Consider the following 19,931-nt stretch of genomic DNA (forward strand, 5'->3'; position numbering starts at 1 on the left):
ATTAATACCGGTATATTTATTTCCAATTCGTACTTCACGGCGTCGAACCCCTAATTTCTCGGCCACAGCGCCAGCACACGAGGGAGCGCCGAGCACTGCTAAAGAACGAGTTATTGAAATGTGTAGCATAGGGTTATAGGGTTATAGGGTATTTTACGTAATGATTACCAGGACTTACGGACACAATACTGTATTGTGTTAGGGTCCATTGAAAACCCGGTAGTCTACCAATAATCAAACCACATTTATTAAGTTCTAGGTTGACTTGATAGATTAAGGAAGCATGGTTGACTTGATAGATTAAAGGAGAGTCTACCTCGTACAACGACCAACGGTGTGCGACACACATTCAGGGCTTGGGGGGGTGGCACAATTTCATTCTACGTGCCACCCGTGGTATCCTAAAATTTCCAGATCCCAGAAAATCTAACGCCTTGGATTTAGTTGGGTTGAGTCCAAAGGCGACGCCTGGACTTATGAACCGGGACGTTCCTGTCCGTGCCCTAACGCTGTCTCCCTAGGGAAATCATGCTTCCCTTCTGGAATATTCCTCGGTAAAAATAGTCGGATTGAGAAACAATTGAGACGTGTTAGAAAACGTGACGAGCTATACTCCATATCATTTATTAAGGCTCCTTTTCATGACGTTAATCAGCAGGGCCTTGCATAATCACCCATTTTTGAAGGAATATTTTCGTTTGGGTTTGAACTATAATTTTTGTCGATGAAAAAGTCCGAGAACCGAGAAGTGATGAGACACTCAACGGTAGCCTAAGCACTAGATTTAACTTAAAACCAATGATTACGAAAATGGGACTGACTCTTCAGGCGGTGTCCACCACCAAGTTCTGACCTTTTTTCTCCAAACCAGGGAGATAATCTAACTATCATATCTGTTCAATTTCCGGCAATGGATGTCCTGCTATTCCACAGGTTTTCAAACAAATAATTTATAATTAATCCCTTCGTTTTTCAAAAAACATTTCCACTCCACGCTTGAACTATCAATTCTTTCTACATAAATAAATAAAATTTTCAGCTATGATGAGGGTGGAGACAAAGAAGGAACGATTTTAATCTCAATGTCGCTGATGATTGATCATCATTAACTATGATGAAAAAATAACACTCTTCGAGATATTTTGCGCCGAGGACTTAGCATTTACAATTAATTCTTACAGAAAAGTGATGGTTTCAATTACATCATGGGAGGACATTCATTTCATGCTTCAAGGCCTTAACAGGTACTAGAGTAGTGTATTACGTGCGTTTGAAAGAAAATATTTTCTTACATGACACTTCACCAGCTTTCTACCAAAATAAACTGCACAAACCGAATGCCAAAACGTCTAACAACATTATAATTACCTGGGTGAATTCTTCTCGGGTCTTTCACCAGATCTTTCATTATAATTACCGATAGTTGTCGGTGACTGCTCGTTTTAATTAGCCTTCAGGGAACACACAAGTACTTGGCAGTTCGTCTTTCGACGAACACTAAAATTGCCAAGCACTTTTTTCTATGGGAATTTATTTCGCCCAATGCTAAAACATTATCAAAACTATCTGAACTTGGCTACGTGGATACATTTTTCCTCGACGCATTTTCCAAACAGCCGTCATCGAAATGACGTCTAGTAGATCCTTGAGGTTAAACGGAGAAACTACACTAACAACGATCTAAGTTTCGAAACTGGTTTGTCATATTCATAATGAATTTTGTCAACATTAAAATTTTCGAGGGACGTAATCAAAATCAAACCTGCGTAACGACATTTCCTCTGCATCAAATAGTTCCCTCAAAAGATCCGCTAACGCTTCAGACTTCCAGAGGCATCCGCACCCGCTCTAAGCATTGTGACTTGGTCAGCGTGGTTTCAATATAGGGCCCTGTGGCACATGGGAACGCGGATCTAAAAAAAGATTAAAATGAACAAGAGGGAGTGTTGAATTCACTTCTCCGAAAGTTGTCTCACGAGGGGAGAAGGAGAGGCGGGGAGGGAGGATGAGAAGATCGAAAAGCAGAGAAGGTAGGTAGGTTGGGCGACCGGCACCATCGTGTGGGAGTTAAATTTATGCGAGAGTCAAGGGTGAGGGGAGGCCCCGCTTGGCCATGTTGTCCACGTGGTCCACTCCCCACGATCACCGACTCGCAGATACGGCGCCCGAATGGAGAAAAGAGAGGGAGAGAGGAGCATGCGGAGGGGATGTGCGAAGCTATAATTTGAACATGGCAATAGTACTACATGCTGCTTTATCGACATGGTGACATCAACGGAAAGACGTAGATAAAGATAGCTTAGGTCCAGGCGTACTCGAAGATGAGATAAAAAGAGCATTAGCATGAGCGGGGTTTAGGAAGATGTGGGAGGAAGAGTCTAAATGGACTGATTCGTGGAATCTATGATGAATGAATCTGGCCAGAAGACTTGATGAGACCAGTGTTAGTTCCTGTTCCGGGAAATGTGAAGCCTACAGGACGTGAGGACTACAGAACGGTAAGTTTGATTTCCCACGCAGCTAATGTTATCCTCATGATGATCAAGAACAGGAGAGAGAATAGGGCAAATGAATACTTACGGTATCATCAGTTAGGGTTTAGGAAGAGGAGAGGCACGCGCGATGCCATTGCAAGTAATGAGAAGTAATGAGCTCACTAATCGAGAGGAATATTGAATACAATCAGGCGTATTAGCCAGTTTCGTAGATTTCGATAAGGCGTTTAATAGAGTTAATAGGGAAAAAATAATACAACGAGTACATATATTGTAGAAAATAGGAATAGGTCGAAGGGAAATGAGGCTAATCCATATTTATGTGTGTGGGTCGCGGTAGTCCATGGGTAGAGCATTGGACTACCAACCGAAGGGCCCGGGTTCGATTCCAGGGCAAGCCTCTCTGAGCACCTGCAGCTCCACCAAAGCTATATGATTGAACGGGTACCAGTTCTTCCTGGGAAACCATAACCGGCACAGGGAAAGGAACTGACCCCCTACCCTGATGTGTGTGTATATATATATATATATATATATATATATATATATATATATATATATATATATATATATATATATATATATATATATATATATATGTATTTTTTTTTTTTTTTTAAGTAATCTACCGGTTAAGGTAGGTTTTTGGACTGACACAACTACCAAACAAATATTTTATTACTCCTAACAAAACAAAAAATCAATCATCCTACTCTATATCAGGTCCCTCTTCATCTCTGAATACTTCCTTCCTCCCTTCATCCCGTCCAACAACCCTATCCTGTTCCTTCCCTTTCCTCTTTTGCCCAACATTCTACCCTCTATCACAGTCTTCAACATCCCACTGCCGGTCAACACCCCCTTCATCCACTTTTCCTGCCTCCATAGGATTGCTCCCAACAAACCCCTCTCTTCGCCCACCATACCAAGTACTTCCTCATTTGTTTTCTTCTCTGTCCATTTCACCTTCTCCATTCTTCTCCACACCCACATTTCAAAAGCCTCCAATCTACGTCTATCCTCCTGCTTCAATGACCACGTTTCCGCTCCGTACATAGCTACGCTCCATATCAAAGTTTTTACGAGTCTTTTCTTAACATCCTTACTCAAAGTCCCTGTCATCAACTCCCTCCTCCTTGTGAAAGCCTCTTTGCCTAGCGCAATTCTTCTCCTTACGTCCCTACTACTTTGACCGTGTTGGTCCAAAACACTACCGAGATACGTAAACTGTTCTACCTGCTCTAGCTTTTGCCCTCCTATTTTAATGTTAAGCTTGGCCTTTTTCTTTCTAGAAAATCGCATAACCTTTGTTTTATTAATATTGATTCTCATCCCATACCTGTCGCACTGAATTTCCAATTCACTAAGCAATGCTTGCAGCCCCTTGCCTGACTGACAAACTAAAGCTTGGTCATCAGCAAACCTAACTGATTTTACGACTTCCCCGCCCACTTTCATTCCTACCTCGAGTTCTTCCCATGCCTCTTTGATCATTTCTTCTGCGTACAGGTTGAACAGCAACGGTGATAATGGGCAACCCTGCCTTACACCCCTTCCTAACACTGCCCATCCTGACTCCCCGTTTCCCACCCTCACCTGGGCAGTCTGAGACATGTACAGATTGCGGATTAGCCTCCTTTCCCTCCAATCTATTCCTATTTTCTGCAATATACTCATTAGTTTTTCCCAATTTACTCTATCAAACGCTTTTTCGAAATCTACGAAACAGGCAAATACCTCCTGGTTGTGTTCTATATTCCTCTCGATTAATAATCTCATTACTGCAATGGCATCACGCGTACCTCTCCCCTTCCTAAACCCAAACTGATCATCCCCTAAGTAATCATTTGCCCTACTCTCTATCCTTTTGTTTATGATCCTGAGAACAACCTTAGCTGCGTGGGATATCAAACTAATTGTCCTATAGTCCTCACATGACGTGGCCTTTACCTTTTTCGGAATAGGAACTAAAACTGATCTCACAAAGTCTTCCGGCCAGATTCCCTCCTCATAAATACTACGGATCAGCCCATATAGCCTCTTCCTCCCACATTTTCCCAAGCATTTCAAAAGTTCCACGGGAATGTTATCTACCCCCACGGCCTTATTTAGTTTCATCTCCCTTAATGCCCTTTCTATCTCATTGTCTAGTATGCCTGGACCTAAGCTATCTTCCTCTACGTCATGTTCCTTTTCAATGTCTAACTTTGTTGGTCTAAGCTCTTTACTATACAGGTCTTCTACATATTCCTTCCATCTCTCTTGGATCTTTCCTGCGTCAACTATTACCTTACCGGCCTTATCTCTAACTGCTATCGTTGATCTCCCTTTCTTACTTCCCGATAAAGATTTAACTATGCTGTAAAGCGCACCGATTTCCCCCTTCCTCTGCAGACTTTCCATATTCTCGCACTGCGTCTTCCACCATGCTTCCTTTGCTTTATTTGTTGCCCGCCTCAATTTATTGTTCAATTCTTTGTACTTCATTTTGCCTAATTCTGTATTTATATTCTTCCATTTTCGCCGCTCATCCATTTTTGTAATCATCTCATCCGTGATCCATGGTTTACGAGTCCTTTTAGCGTTAACGGTTCCAATAGTGTCTTTTGCCGCTTTAAACAACCCTTTTTTGATACATTCCCATTTTTCTTCAATAGTACTTAGCTCTTTACCGTCCTCCATGATTTTCTCTACCGCCTGTTTGTATTCCTTTCTTTTCAACCCATTTAATGCTTCTACATTCCATTTTCTAACCCGCCGCCCCTGCCTTATCTTTTTAAAACGTACGCTACATTTCATAACAACTAAATTGTGGTCTGAGTCCGCATCCGCTCCCGGGAAGCTGTGGGAATTTATCACACTGTTCCTAAACCTGTGTCTAACCAGGATATAATCTAGCTGATATCTTCCCGAGTCACCTGGCATTTTCCATGTATACCTGCGTCTTTTGTGGTGTCTGAACCAAGTGTTGGTGATAACTAACCCCTGTCTCCTGCAGAACTCAACTGCTTTCTCCCCGCGGTCATTCCTCGTGCCTAAACCGTAGTCGCCCACCTCATCACCATCTCTTCCTTCGCCTACCGTCGCATTCCAATCCCCCATCACTATCAAATGTTTCCCTGCAGGAACACATGCAATCATGTCCTCTAACTGATCGTATATCCTATCGACCTCTTCTTCCTTATGGTTGCTCGGTGGCATGTATACCTGGATAATAACTAAGTTCGTCAGTTCTGCTTTTATCTCCACTAGTAGTATTCTATCCGTTACCTGCTCTATGTTGACTACGCTTCTTCCTACCTCTTCATTTAATACTATGGCAACCCCTCGTTGGCTCTCGTCCCCACCGCTGTATATTATTCTATACTTATCACTCCAGTAATCCCCGCTATCTTTCCATCTCACCTCGCATAGACCTAAAATATCTATATTTCCCCTTTCCATCTCTCGCTTAACATTCTCCAATTTCCCCGTCCTCATCATTGTCCTAACATTCCACGTTCCTATTCTAACTAATTTGGTCTTCTTCTCCTGCGTCTTCTGTCCTGCTGCTGCTGGTTTTCCCTTGCAAGGGTTTCGTGGGATGACGACCGCGGAAGCCTTGCCTCCCCCGCTGCCGGGCACGACACACGGCCGATTGGGCCGAGCCCCGTGGTTGCCAGGACTCAAAATATCTCTATTGTCCATCACATTGTTCTTGGGAATGATAATTGAGGTGGTTTCCCGTTGCCTTCCTCAATAGTGTTTTTAACGTGACACCATCACTTACTGGCCGCCCCACTGGGGTCAGACGCCATTGCAGCCGCCTCACTGAGGAACAGACGCTGCGTGGACTACCTTTCGTCTGGCTCCTAACCTTCGACCTATCTGGCATGGGTGACCCTACCAGGAGCAATTTTTATTACTCCCGCCAGTACAGCTCTAGGGGTCATCGGAACGCACAAGCCCTTCCACCACGTCAAGGTTGTAGTCCGGGGAGGGTATATATATATATATATATATATATATATATATATATATATATATATATATATATATATATGCACACACACACAAATAAGTGAATATTTATGCACCAACGGTTGGTGCTTTAACGCACGACCTTGTGCGGACTCCCGGGGTTATTGAATAGATGACGCAAGGTGTCTAACACGGGGATCGACGAAATCCGAAAGGTGTTTCAAGAACGCATATAGAGGCGTTTTTCGCTTCAACCGCAAGGCAAAGAAAAAGTACCAAGAGTAAAGAAAAATAGATTTTTTTCCTAACACCCACCGTCATTCCAACCTCCCGGCACACAAAACTCAACCCGTTGGTCGGTCCGGACGCCGTTCCAGTGGCAGCAGAATGTATTTCGAAACCGGTTGAAGCGGGAGAGATCGCGCGGGTTCCTCCCATCAATCTCGCGGTTTTATAATAAACCCAAGTCTCTCAGGTCGGACTGAATCGCGTCTCGAGGCGGATGCCGACTTGCTCGGGAGGTTGCGAGGAAAGCATAAGGGAGGATGAGAATACGAGAAAGAAAGGCCAAAACTCAAATTGCTAACTCTAGATTCACACCATGGCAGTGCACTAAATATGTCACCGGTTCAACACAGTAATCCATAAGTAACTGATCGTTTTTCTTTGAAGAACATACTAAACCGAATCATATTTAATGCTATACCTTCGTATCGTGGTTAGGGTATCGATACCGACTCTACATCATTTGTCTCGAGGGGCGACAAAGATGATACATCATTCAACAATATTTACATTGCCACACCATTTCACCATACGCACGATTTCCTTGATGGCTGGATATTACGTTTACCCACAGCATAGCCGGTGACAAAGAGTTTTAAGTAGAGAAATACGAGGATCGTAACAGGGGTTTTTGGTTAAAATTAAGCCATTTACCAATATTTCCATTTTACGAAGGAAAAAATGGAAAGCAAGAAACCGAGTATACGCATACGAAGTCATGATACAAGAACTAATGTCATACTTACTCTCTACATTTCGTGGGAAACACATTTAGAGTAAACCCGGTTCGACCTCAAAGAAACGATCTCGCACACATACAAGAACACCACTCAAGTAGAGAATGCTACAATTAGTCCATACTTATGTTTGCCCCTTACGAGCCATGGCACTAACAAGGTCACGCGGTGGCTTTAAATTCTTGGACGCAGATTCATCGCATTATCGCATACATTCAACCAACCACGCAATGACGTCTCCTCCTTTCCTCCAAAAACACGGAGACATGATAGAGTAATCTCCCGTTCCGAGAATAACGGGCGGCTAGAGTAAGCGAAGGGCTTTTTTTTTCTCCCCTCAAACCTTTCCCATTTCCTCGTTTGCAATGAGAAGAAAGAAGTTTCCTCACGCGTCAACCATCTCCTCACGCCCCTCTTCAAATTGAGCCCACATTCTCTCCGTCCCACTCGTGAAGTACGTAGTATCCATCCTGCACATGTCCCCCAACCGTACCCCTTATCCCCTTCTTCTCTGCCTGCTCTCCTCTCGGCCAAGGGGCATACGCCCATGTCCGCATTTCTTCAGACCGGCTCACCAGAGAAAAATGGTCAGAAGCAACTTCACTTCAACTTGGACATATCCCCGGTGCCCACAGCGACAATGAACGCTTGACCGCTCTTAGTGGGGTGGCTCGCGCGGTGGAGCAACGACATTACTCGCCACTTCCTTAACTATTTTCGAATCTTATCAGCAAACCGAGTGACATTACGCGGATGTGCACCAAAACCATTGACAATGTGCATGATAAATAAATGGAAAGGATTTTTTCCAGATAATACTAAGAACCTTCTAATTAAGGCAAATATGCGAACAAAATGAATTCAGAAAATACTTAGTTCAACCTCTTTTGTTATGGGCTTGTACTTAAACAGTTCTACACAGCTTGCCCCAAATTACCCGAGAAGAATGTATGGAAATGCAAATGTAATGCTGGGATGCAGTCTTGCAGCCCAAAAGAGTGAGTTTGAGCGAGCGACGCATTTAGGGAACTTGTGACTAGAGAAGAGTGACAGAATGGTCCTCAACCAAAAGAATGCTTCTACCGGGCACTTTTCTTCCTGCACATTCTATCTTTCGGTATTCTACAACCCTGTTGTTTTGCATTATTTGCCAACCGCGATCGACAACAAACTGGAGATTCGATCATCGATTTCACTCCACCAACGAAACTTGGTGATGAATACAGATTTATCGATCAAGTAATGACTGGAAGTTCAATGATTGCACTATACGGAATTATTGGAAATCCCATGAATGACGGTCAACGAACGGTTAGAGAAACCGCGTAATAAATGTACTGGGCATCGACTACAAATTCAGGTGAAAATTATTTTCGCTTGAGGATAATGCAGATTGCACCTCGTTGGGTAAATTTAAAGGTGCTCAACCTTGATTTACCATCTCCAAGAAAATGTGTCGGAATCAGAGCTTATGCAGTTTACCACTATATCTAAGTTCAAAAAACCCTAATTACATTGTGTAATTCGGTTAGAATAAATTAAGCTCATTAATGGAAAAATTGGGATAAAAACTAATCTCAGCTTTCATATCTCCCCACTCACACCCTTCAAGATCTCTTTCCAGCATTGATCGGCTGATTCCCTCACATCATCGGTCACGGCCTCTTTTCCTTTTTCCTACATATTGCCGAGATAGTAATACTGTAGTTCTTGCAGATCTCATTCGACATTAAATGGGGCTCACGCATGACTTCTCGAATTATTTCATTTCGTACCTTCTATACGAACTCGACCTTGTACACTAGAGATGACAGTTGACCGCTTCTGAAAATGCACCTCCTCTGTGGCATTTAAAACATTTGAAATTATCTCCTTCAGTTGCCAGATCCAAATGCTGCGACCCTTTTAATTATGACATTGTACGACTGTTGCTTATTTCTCTTTAGCATGCCGATATCCCAAAGAATACTAGTATTCGTTTGGGATACCTCTGGCTGCCTTGGTTCTTCTTTTCAGCTAGTGTCTCCACTGAGTAAACTCTAGCATAATATTTAATCCTACCTGAAGATGACATTAAGTGTTTGAAACCCGGGTCGTGAATAAATCTCTATTCAAGTGAAATGTGCATAGTTTGTTTCCTTTCCAACTAAGCAATGATATTCCTTGCAGATTTTAGTATACATTCCATCTTCAAGGATCATTTCTCGACGCCATCCAGCTATAAACATTTTAGTCATCTATACTAAATTCCCAACCGCAGGCATTTTACGCAGCGATTGCTTCTCAAGCCAAGCACTTTAATCCTTCGCAATCTTGCGCTATCACCAGCAAATCTTGCGTTCATCATCAAAGCTGAGTGTTAACGGCATCATCTTATTTATTATGATTACTAATTGTTTCCATATATTTTAATAATTAGCTACACAAATCTTAAACAGTTATGGCAGTAGGCAGCATCCTAATCATACCGAGGCAAAAAATTGTACAATCACGTGATAATTTCGTCTCGTCACCTGAGTGGCACCTCCCTCCCAATTTTCAGACGTTAGGATTGCACTTACATCATGACCAGTCTCAAAACTGACCGAGAGACAAACATTTACATGGAACAGCTCTTCTGTTCCGGAGAAAGCTGACCGCCAATTGGTCGGGGGCCACGACCACTTAAACTGACTAGTTATAACAGACGGACTTAGTAATGCGATCAAGTCCAGGGAGGTGGCGGCGGCTTCGGAGGGATCCGGAACGCAGCGACGGACGGACACGAGAAAGGGGCAAAGGGAAGTGGGAGATGATGGCCCGGGGGTTGGTGGGAGGGAGTGGAGGAAACATTTATGCGCGTCATGGGAGGGGGAGAGGGACACTTGAGACGACCGCGACTTAGCCGGGAGGGAAAAGTATATCCGGTCGCCATGGAGACTGGACCAAGCTCGAGGATTGAGCCGTCTCGAGTTGAACGGACCGCTCGTGCAAAAGCGATATTTCGATTCATCCGATACCTAGTGTGAAGCGAATATTACGTCGCATGTCCACACGACAGTAGAATTTCCCCTCCTTGCTTTCCACGTTATTGGATGGATTTTTGCTAAATTTGTAATTGCACATTCATATTGCTTGATGAGGGACCTGATATAGAGTAGGATGATTGATTTTGTGTTTTGTTAGGAGTAATAAAATATTTGTTTGGTAGTTGTGTCAGTCCAAAAACCTACCTTAACCGGTAGATTACTTAAAAAAAAAAATTGCTTGATGGTATGTGTAAGAATATTTTCATTCGTGTGAGTTGAGAAGGTTTTCGCATGTGTTTTTATCCCTTTTACGGCTGGCGACCTAACATCCCCCGCCACACGCCCTCGCGGGGTATTACGTAGAAGTGGAGATTACACACATAAGTTGCCTCGTAAAAGGTTGCCACTGGGAGGGTCGATTTGTACGTAAATGACACCCACTACTACACGAGATGACTACTCACCACGGACGAGCTCGATGCGTGGAAGACCCGTGGAAGTGCCGTCCTCATACGAGTACGCGTCCTAGTGAGCTCTTTTATTACATATGCGGTGGCCGCGAACGGAGAGGGAAATAAGTATGAAATCGTTTACCGTGGAATCGGTGCAAACGGCAGTAATTAACGTATTGTTCGCCAGTTGGCTTTTTACGGATGAAGTGGTAAATGCATTATTTTGGAGGTGGATGTCACTGTTTTAAAATGTAACAGAGAAGTCCAGCATGGTTATGTGAAATATATCGAGTGAGAAGAACTGAAATTTGTAATAAATGAGGATAGGTTTTTATGTTCGTGGGGCCATGCGTCGTATGGACAATTTTACGGCCAAGAGAGAGGTTTGACATTTAGATTTTCGAACAAAATGATTTCTTGAGATGGCTCATGATAAGGTTGGCGCTAGAAGAGGTCATACGGATGCCTATGGCGGTGCCTTTCATTAAAAGGAAAAATTTGTCATTGAAGGTGAAGGCGTTTTTAGTTAGTACTACATATGTCAGATGGATAAGACAGACGGTGGAGGTGGTGTGCCGTGTGGGGGGATGAGCAAAGTAATAGCGGAGAGAGTCCAGGCCTTCCATGGGAGGGATGGTGGTATAAAGGGATGTGACATCGATCGATGGCCTTGAGTAATTTTATGTTATACGGATTGGGACGAAGTATAGAAGGAGGATGACGAAAAGGTAAGGATCTTTGAAGAAAAGAGGGGAGGGAAGTGACAATGGTTTGCAGGTGATAGTCAATTAGTGTGAAGCAGCATTCGGCGTGGGAGTTGATAACACACGTAACAACAATGAGGCATCTGGGATTGCTGGACTTATACTCTTTTTTTTGAGTAAGTTTGTGTGTGCGCGGGTACATATGCACACACATGCACTCCTACCTATATCGAAGTGGTTGTAATGCATTCTTAAGTTTACAAATGGAATTTGGTAAAGGAACGAAACATTACGAGTACACAAATTATACTTCACCTGATTGAATATTTAAACATAGTAACTTGGTGTCCAAACGGCATTCGCCCTTGCGTTTACTTGCGGCGTATTGTGCAGATGTGGCCGAAATAATAAAAAAACGAGCAATAAAACGGAAGAACAAGACAACCGGTGATGGCGTACCGTTGCCAATCAAAAGGGAAACAGTGAAAACTGTAAGAGATAGTAGTTTTCAAAAGCTACGCAGACCTTCTTCGCAAACAATTTTTAAGAAATGGAAGCTTCCCAGGAAGCACGATCTCTACAAGAACTAAGCCCGGACATTCTTCATTTCAATGAACTTGCGTATGTGAGATATTTGTGACTTGGGAAGCTATTTTTTCCTTAACTAACATCAACAAGCTACGTCAACTGTAAAAATGATCAATTTTAGCAAACATGCAACGGCATTTGTGTTATTCACGAGGAGGAAATATGGTAGGAAACATTGTTCATCATTTTACATTAAAAAAATGAGATGTTTTTCATTCTAGAAAACGAGGACCGGAACATTTTCACGTCCGTTGAAGTGGGGCTTTCAGAGGCGGTATGAGAAGCACTTGTCTGAAGAGGAAGGCGGGGGTCGGAGCTCATAATCACCTGATCAATTAGAAGAAGGACGCCTAATTTGTTTACGATACCAAGGGGTTTTCCAAGCTCTTATCGGATCCCTAGCGCAAATCGACACCAAGGCTCTAATGGTGAATGCTAATGAGTACTGCATAGATTTGGAAACCCAGTCGTCGACGATTTTTTAAGGGATTAAACAGCAAAGGATTTCGGAATAATGCGTATTCGGGATCGAACGAGAGTAGTTGTTTTATGAACGTCAGTTTTGTGACGCGTTTTCCTCCAAAAGTCTCAATTTCGACAGGGCGCTCCGGCTTTTCCATCTGTCGCTCGCTTTCGACGCGATCTTGAATAGTCGCAAAAATGTGTTAAAGCGAAAGGGAATTCATTCACCCCATGGAATTTGCATTACCAAAAAAGAATCTTCATCGACCAATAAAATACAACTTTATACCAATAATAGGCGAAATTTGGACGGAATGCACTGATTATCCGCGAACTATTTGCAGAAAAAAAGTTATTTATTTTCCAGCATAGACATTGTTACCACTTCTAATTAAACATGCACGATTTCTAGGACTAACTTTACTGTAAATAAATTTGATTCCTTGAAGTAAGATTTACGTCTAATAACGACGTCGCATTCACATGCATTTTGATCTCGCAAGAAAATTCATTGGGACCTGAAGAATAATAAACCTATTTTGCATCCTTAGTGCACATAGAACATAGAAATTAGGTAATGAAGCTCTTATTACCACATTTATTTTTATATTATTGGTTCATGACGTATTTCCCATTTACAACTAATAGCAGAAATAAATTTCAATAAAGAAGTCCACCGCTGAAGATATTTAGAACCCCAAATAAGCCAACATCTTTATTTCAGTTATACTTCGTATAAAGAGAATTGTAGGTATCATTTTTTCCTATCGATTAAAAATATGAAGTACGATTAATGGAAAGAATAATTTCAAAAAGAAGCAAATTATTTTATCAATAGAAAAAAAACGTCAAGTGTCAGTTTTTCCATCGTCAAAAGGAAAGATCTTCAATTGACGATTTTCAACTACGCGTCAAAATCAAGAGAACGTGAAAAAAATGCTCTCTTTTGAGATAGCGGGTTAGGCGAAAGACATTTCTCCATATTTTACGCACTGGTTCTATCTCACACCCGGAGAAATAGGGGGATATCAATTAACACTAAAATGCCCGCGCTGGACTTGGGGGATACCCCGCCTTTCCACCCCCGCTGTTTCTGCACCCATTCCGTTCACGCCAATTTAGAGGCAGGCTAAAGTGATCGTGGGAGAGGCAGAGAACCGAAAGCTAAAAAGGTGGAGGAACGGTAAGACCGCCAGCAAGCTCTCATTGTGGGTTAAAAACGCGATAAGTTCCACGGTTTTCCTGATAACAGAATAACAGCGCAATGTAATTTTCTGATGACAGGCTCAATCGATAGATTTAAGAATCAATATGTACACATATTCGACGATTGAGAATTTCCCGGAACGGATTTTAAATAATACATTTGGTGCCGGCCTCGAACGATTCTTTTCAAAGTTGAGAAAGTGATATTTTGACATAAAGAGTTCCCTATCCCGAATTACTAATCATACTTGACTTCAAGCTCAATCTTTACTTCATATTACAGTAAATACAAAACTCAACTACTAACTACGGTACGGAGGTAATCGGGTCAAGAAATGGAGCCCATAGCATTGTTTTCTAGTCGGGTACCCGCGGCCCTTAACAAAAATGTTTCTCAGGCCACCTCAATGAAGAATGGAATTTGGGTTATTTTTTTACAAAGGCGGCCGTTTTCGCACTGACAACACAGCAAAAATAAGTTTAAAACCATGAGTACGTCAAATCATGGACCTCGTACATGTAGATTTGCATTATTCGTCCCAATCATAAATTACACAATCACGCTTCAATACGAACATCATTTTAGCACTAAAGATAAGTCAGATAAAATATTTTTGTATTAATTTTGATGCAAATTAAAATTGTTGGAATGACTAAGATCTAAGCGAAATCAAAAGTAATCGCTCACAAATGACGTCTAACGTACGGTAGAATAACATGCGGCCGCTGAAGACCTTGTGTGAAACGCCTTTCGGAATTGGGTGTATTTCCCAAGAAAAGTAAAACCGGATGCACGGACGAAATCACGAACCACGTAATTCAATGTCTAGAACACCTTTTGAAACAATTAACTGATAAATATGGGCATAACCTTCACGCTGTTCACTTTTGTACTAGTCACCGACCAGAATAGCCCAGTATTAGCTAACGAAAGTAAACTCACTCTCTCAACTGTTTTTAAATCATAAAACGTGATTTTAATCAGAACATTTAACTCGAACGAATTGTCGAGTTAACTTACTAATACTCTTCTGCATCTACAAAATACCCCGCAAACCGCCACAAGGGCGAGTGGCGGGGGGTGTTAGGTCACCACCCGTAATTAAGAAAAAGAACCAGAAGGATTTAGAATTTTCCTCAAGATGTTCGCATAGCAGTTTAGATTTGGAGGAGTGTAGTAGGGCTTTGCGCATGATACTTTTCGTATTACCACAGCATTCTTTTAACTTCTGTTTGGATGCTTTCCTTTAAGCTACATCCTCACTTTTTTAAATCTGATTGTAGCCTTTGCCTTGCCAATCAGACTTTTCCGTTGTACCATCTCGGTTCTTTAGTGTCGCATATAAGTTTGGATGGAATGTACGCCGTCAATACTTTGCGAATAAAATAAGAGATATTTCCAAGTGTTCTCCGAATCGATTGTCAGGGATTTTTTCTTGTATTCTGGTAATTCTTTTTTTTTAATATTCTCGTAGTCCTTACAAATTTTCCTTTCCGAATAGGCATATTTTACGCTTTCCTTTGTTTATTTTCACGAACTTATTTTTTAATTATACAAGAATAGCTTCACGGCCACAGATGCCATCGATTTTTTTAATGTCTGTAAAGATTTCGGGAGTAGAAGTCGCTCCCCAGCAATACATGGACATCTTAATGCTTGGAAAGGTTTCTACCAGCCCAAAATGGATGATTTATGAAATAATCATACATTTGGCGCACGTAGATAAATTAAACAATGCAAACCGCTATAACTAATTAAATAAGATCACATATTTGCATTATAATTTATCAAACTTATTTAGTCCTTAAAATTATAAGTATTTGTTAGGATAATGCTTAACAAATCATTCCCAAATGCCTCACAAGAAACTGGACACATATTCAAGTAGGCAGCGACATATATGGGGAAAAAATAGTTTGAGGAGGGAGGGTCCCTTGATAGGGAGCGAATGAATGACGTCACTCAATCATCAATGATCAAGGGGTTCATTAACAAGGAGCCACACCACCACAATAGGTCCCTCCCTTCCACCGCGTCCCTGGACATTATTTCCGTTTTCGCCAAGGCGTCGCGCAAAAAGTCACAATACGCTAACGAGACCTCATACAATCCACCTCATGGCATTTCCAACTACAAAACCGAGCCCCCTTCCCTGTGACGTTACACTAGGGTCGACCGCGTCTTGTGACGACAACAGATAGGAGCGCAAACACGTGCTGACGTCGTGAGCTCACGGATCCGAAGAAATGGATGGGTCACTGGAATTCGAGGAGGAAGCAGAGGATTAGGGGAGGGGATGGGTGGGTAATAAGGGACGCTGGGAGAATATGAGGGGCGGTGAATTTTTGTGGGGGGGAGGGGGGCACCGATCAAGGTCATTACCACTTTCGGAGAGAAGGAAGGAAAGAAGGCAAAGCAGTACGCCTGTATCATACCTTGCGAGAGACCAAGTGGGCGTAATAGAGCCACTCGAGGGAATTACGAATTTATTTTTGAAACGAAATTGAAAAGACGGTTGACAAGTTTTCCCTTTGGAGTCCTCTTGCAATCATGAGCGACTGTTAATTTCGCGCGCCATAAAATCAAAATTCGGAACTATTATTCCACACACCTCTTTCTCTTGCTTTTTTTTTTGGTGTTCCGAAATGTGGACAATTATCTCTATCTCATACTTAGTCTTTCTCTCTATCTAGTTTCATAAAAAACCTCGCATGACCCGGTATATTTCTTAACTATATTCCTAGTTTGCCGCCGATGAGATTCAACTAAATCATCTTCACTAAGGTTCACGGCAAGGGGTTATTCCACACCAACCAAACACATAGTTAAGTTTAGCTTAATGTTTGATCAAAAAAAATATTTTAAGTATTTCCAGTATTGGATATATTTCAAATTTCTAAAATAAACTAATATTAATGTAAACAGCCACATGTACCAAAGTATCTAAATTTAAAAATCTCGAAGCATCTGAGACGGGCTGCTAGTCACAAGTACACAAAAAAAGAAGGGTTAATGGATAAAATATGAATCAATAATGCAATATATAATTTAAAAAATGATATATCTATACAATAATATAATTATAAAATAATAAATATAACAATGGAACGTATTAAGCCCCATAGAATAATATATTATTCATCCCAGCGCGGTAATTTGCAGTTATTCTATCTGACTTCTAGTCGTTCGCGGGAAAAGTGACAGTTAAAATCTGTCGATTCTTTAATTGATCTCTCTAAGCTCATGGGTTGGGGCACCTCTCACCTTTTCGATTGAAACCAACCAGTAAGACAATTTCTAACACGTAGCAACAAAATTTCACAAATATCGTGAATCTACCAGAAATTATTTAAGTTTTATTTCCTAATTTTACACGTACTCAAGTTTGTAACAGACACCCGACTCGTATTACAAGCAAGAGAATGAGATTCCTTCTGAGGAAACGGATCATAACATACAATGATGACCTCATATGAATTGTTTCTACGTTCAGAATGGGGAGAGTAAAAGTGCATCCCTTTAATTTTTATCATATGATTCCCAAAAAAGTTATTATTAATTAAACTTGTGAAATATTAATAAGCCACCAACCTTATAGTCAATATTTTCAAGCAAAATACTCGTTGAACATTTCAGCTACATAAAAAAGTTAATTGCCGACTTTTTGTGCAAAAATTTCTATACTAAGAACTGATGATGGGTTAAAGAGATGAAGAAGACAGAAAGAGTAAAAAATAATGACCAATGAACGATGAAAGAGAGAATTTATACTTTGGGCATGGACATGTTTAGGATGCTTCGTTATAATTAACACGTTTATAGTTAGGCGGGTGGATTTTTCTATCATTACAACTGCAGTCTTTCATCACTAATTCAAGAAACGACATTAGACGATTTCGTCTGGAGTCCAGCTTACGGTAGTAAGATTCCGCTGATATTGCGCAAACTGCAGGCATATGTGTCACGGGTAACTTTCACGAGTTAGACCATGATAGTCATATGGAACCGTTGATCTCAGATACGACGAAGGACCTCATCTGGCAGCTGAAAGCATAACTGACACCGTACCGAGCATTTAGTGCAAACGTAGATAACATTTTGTCCCCAATTTAGACGAAGCAAATTCTCTGATGGTGTGATACTCCGATCGATGTTTACTCCAAACACTAGTGCAAATATCACGGTCCTACATTGTAAACGCTGCAAACTTGCTGAGAGCCGCGACACAAAATTTGGGCAACCTTGGCTGACTCTACTTGAGGGACTGAATTACACAGATCACCAAGCACACGCGACGATAGCATTCAAGCTCTGGGAGGATGCGAACGCCCATTATTGCGTCACCGGTTAGAAACGATGGTCATTCAGAGAATGCGACCTTAATTGACGCCATAGCCGGGGGCGACCCGGGGTTATATTTTCTCGGGGCGAACGGAGCGACCGCCTCTTCCATCTACGAAGACCGCTGGGCTCGAGAAAAATACGTTCTTAATGGAGTCACGTGATTAAGGTGAAGCCATGATATCCAACGTCTCTACGCACTGTATCCGTGCGCCAGTGGAACGGACAAGTTCCTCCAGTAAGCACTTTGGTATGCTGACGTGTGCTCTTCGGGAAAAGCACCACTTCTTAGAACGAATGAGGATAATTTTTTATTCATCTTGAAAATAATCTCCTTCTACATGCATACAGCTCCTGTAGCAAATGATAAAAGTGAGAGTAGGCTTTGCCTAGCTCGGGGATTGTTGTCGGTTGGATGAACACTCATTGCTCATACATAGAAGAGGGCTCCTTCCTTTTGTTCAAAAGGTCCATTATGCATCACCATAATAATTATAATAAGATGAAATGACAAAGGTTAAGGCCTCGACTTTGAAAACTCATTCAGTACATAATTATATCCTTTCAAGCCAAAACTAGGTTTTTTACCATGCACGGTTATATTATTTCAAACGAGTATTTTTATTATCGCTACCAAGGCGTTATCCCTCAATAATTGGATTGCATGTTCCCGATTATTACTCCGGAACTGTAAGAATTGAAAAATGCATGGCTTTCCACATAATATATAGATAAATTCATTTTGCGAATTTTGTTAACAATGGTTAAAAATTCAAACCCACTCACTCCATAAAAATAAACGGCACAAATTATAACGAGAATCTATTTAAATGATGAAATAAATTCGATTAGTCTCTAATTCCTTACTATAACACTTGTAACATTCTGAGGTCTGAATTACTTTTGAATAAAAATGAGTACATTTTAATTTTTTAAGTAGTCGCAAGGTTTCCAGAATTTTTCATATTCGTGGATAATGGATTAACTACGAACATTTTTCTCGGCTCGTGGCTGGAAGTTGGCATTCTAAACATTTGTTGTAGCTTGCCTAACCCACCCACTTTGCAGGAAATGGTAGCCGTTGTTAATTTGAACGCATACCAAGGAACAAGCAGGTACGACAAACAGAAGTCAATCCCAGATTTTGAGCTATCACAACAGATAAGAATGATATGGATGATTTTTTTGAGCGCTTCTGGTCCCAAATATGGCCCGGACCGAAAAAAATTCGCGTCTAATTCAAAATGCCCTGTTTGCAAATGTTAATAAAATCGACGCAAAACTGTATTCCGATGTTACACGAAACGTCCATCCACTTCTTGGAATTATGAACATTTTCATCGTATTTTTCGCGAGTTTCAAGCAAGTTCAAACATCGTGCATCAACAGTTCTATTTCATGCCACACAACTTGCACGAAAAAATGCACAGCTCAACGTGAATATGAAGCCGAAACGGAATGCAGCAACAGTATCGCGGGAAGGTTTTCTGCAACGGCCACAGGTTACTGTGATAATAAAAAATAATTCCTACCATTTTACCAATAGTTCTCTATAGTTTTAAATCCTTAAGAATCGCACACGACAGCCCAAGAATTCTCGGACTCCATTATATTCAACCGGGTACTAATTATTTTAAGATAGACCGGTTAAGGTACGTTTTGAATGGACACAAGTACCAAATAAATATTTCG

At 41.3% G+C, this 19,931-nt stretch overlaps 1 protein-coding gene across 2 annotated transcripts in view; it reads right to left on the reverse strand.

The window, feature by feature from the left end:
* The window catches only part of Spred (Sprouty-related protein with EVH-1 domain), a 157,683-nt gene that overhangs the window by 85,025 nt on the left and 52,727 nt on the right, over positions 1-19,931 (reverse strand). The window lies entirely within an intron of this gene.

This window comes from Hetaerina americana, unplaced genomic scaffold (assembly GCF_022747635.1).
Source record: "Hetaerina americana unplaced genomic scaffold, ioHetAmer1.1.p SCAF_6, whole genome shotgun sequence".
Taxonomy (NCBI): domain Eukaryota; kingdom Metazoa; phylum Arthropoda; class Insecta; order Odonata; family Calopterygidae; genus Hetaerina; species Hetaerina americana.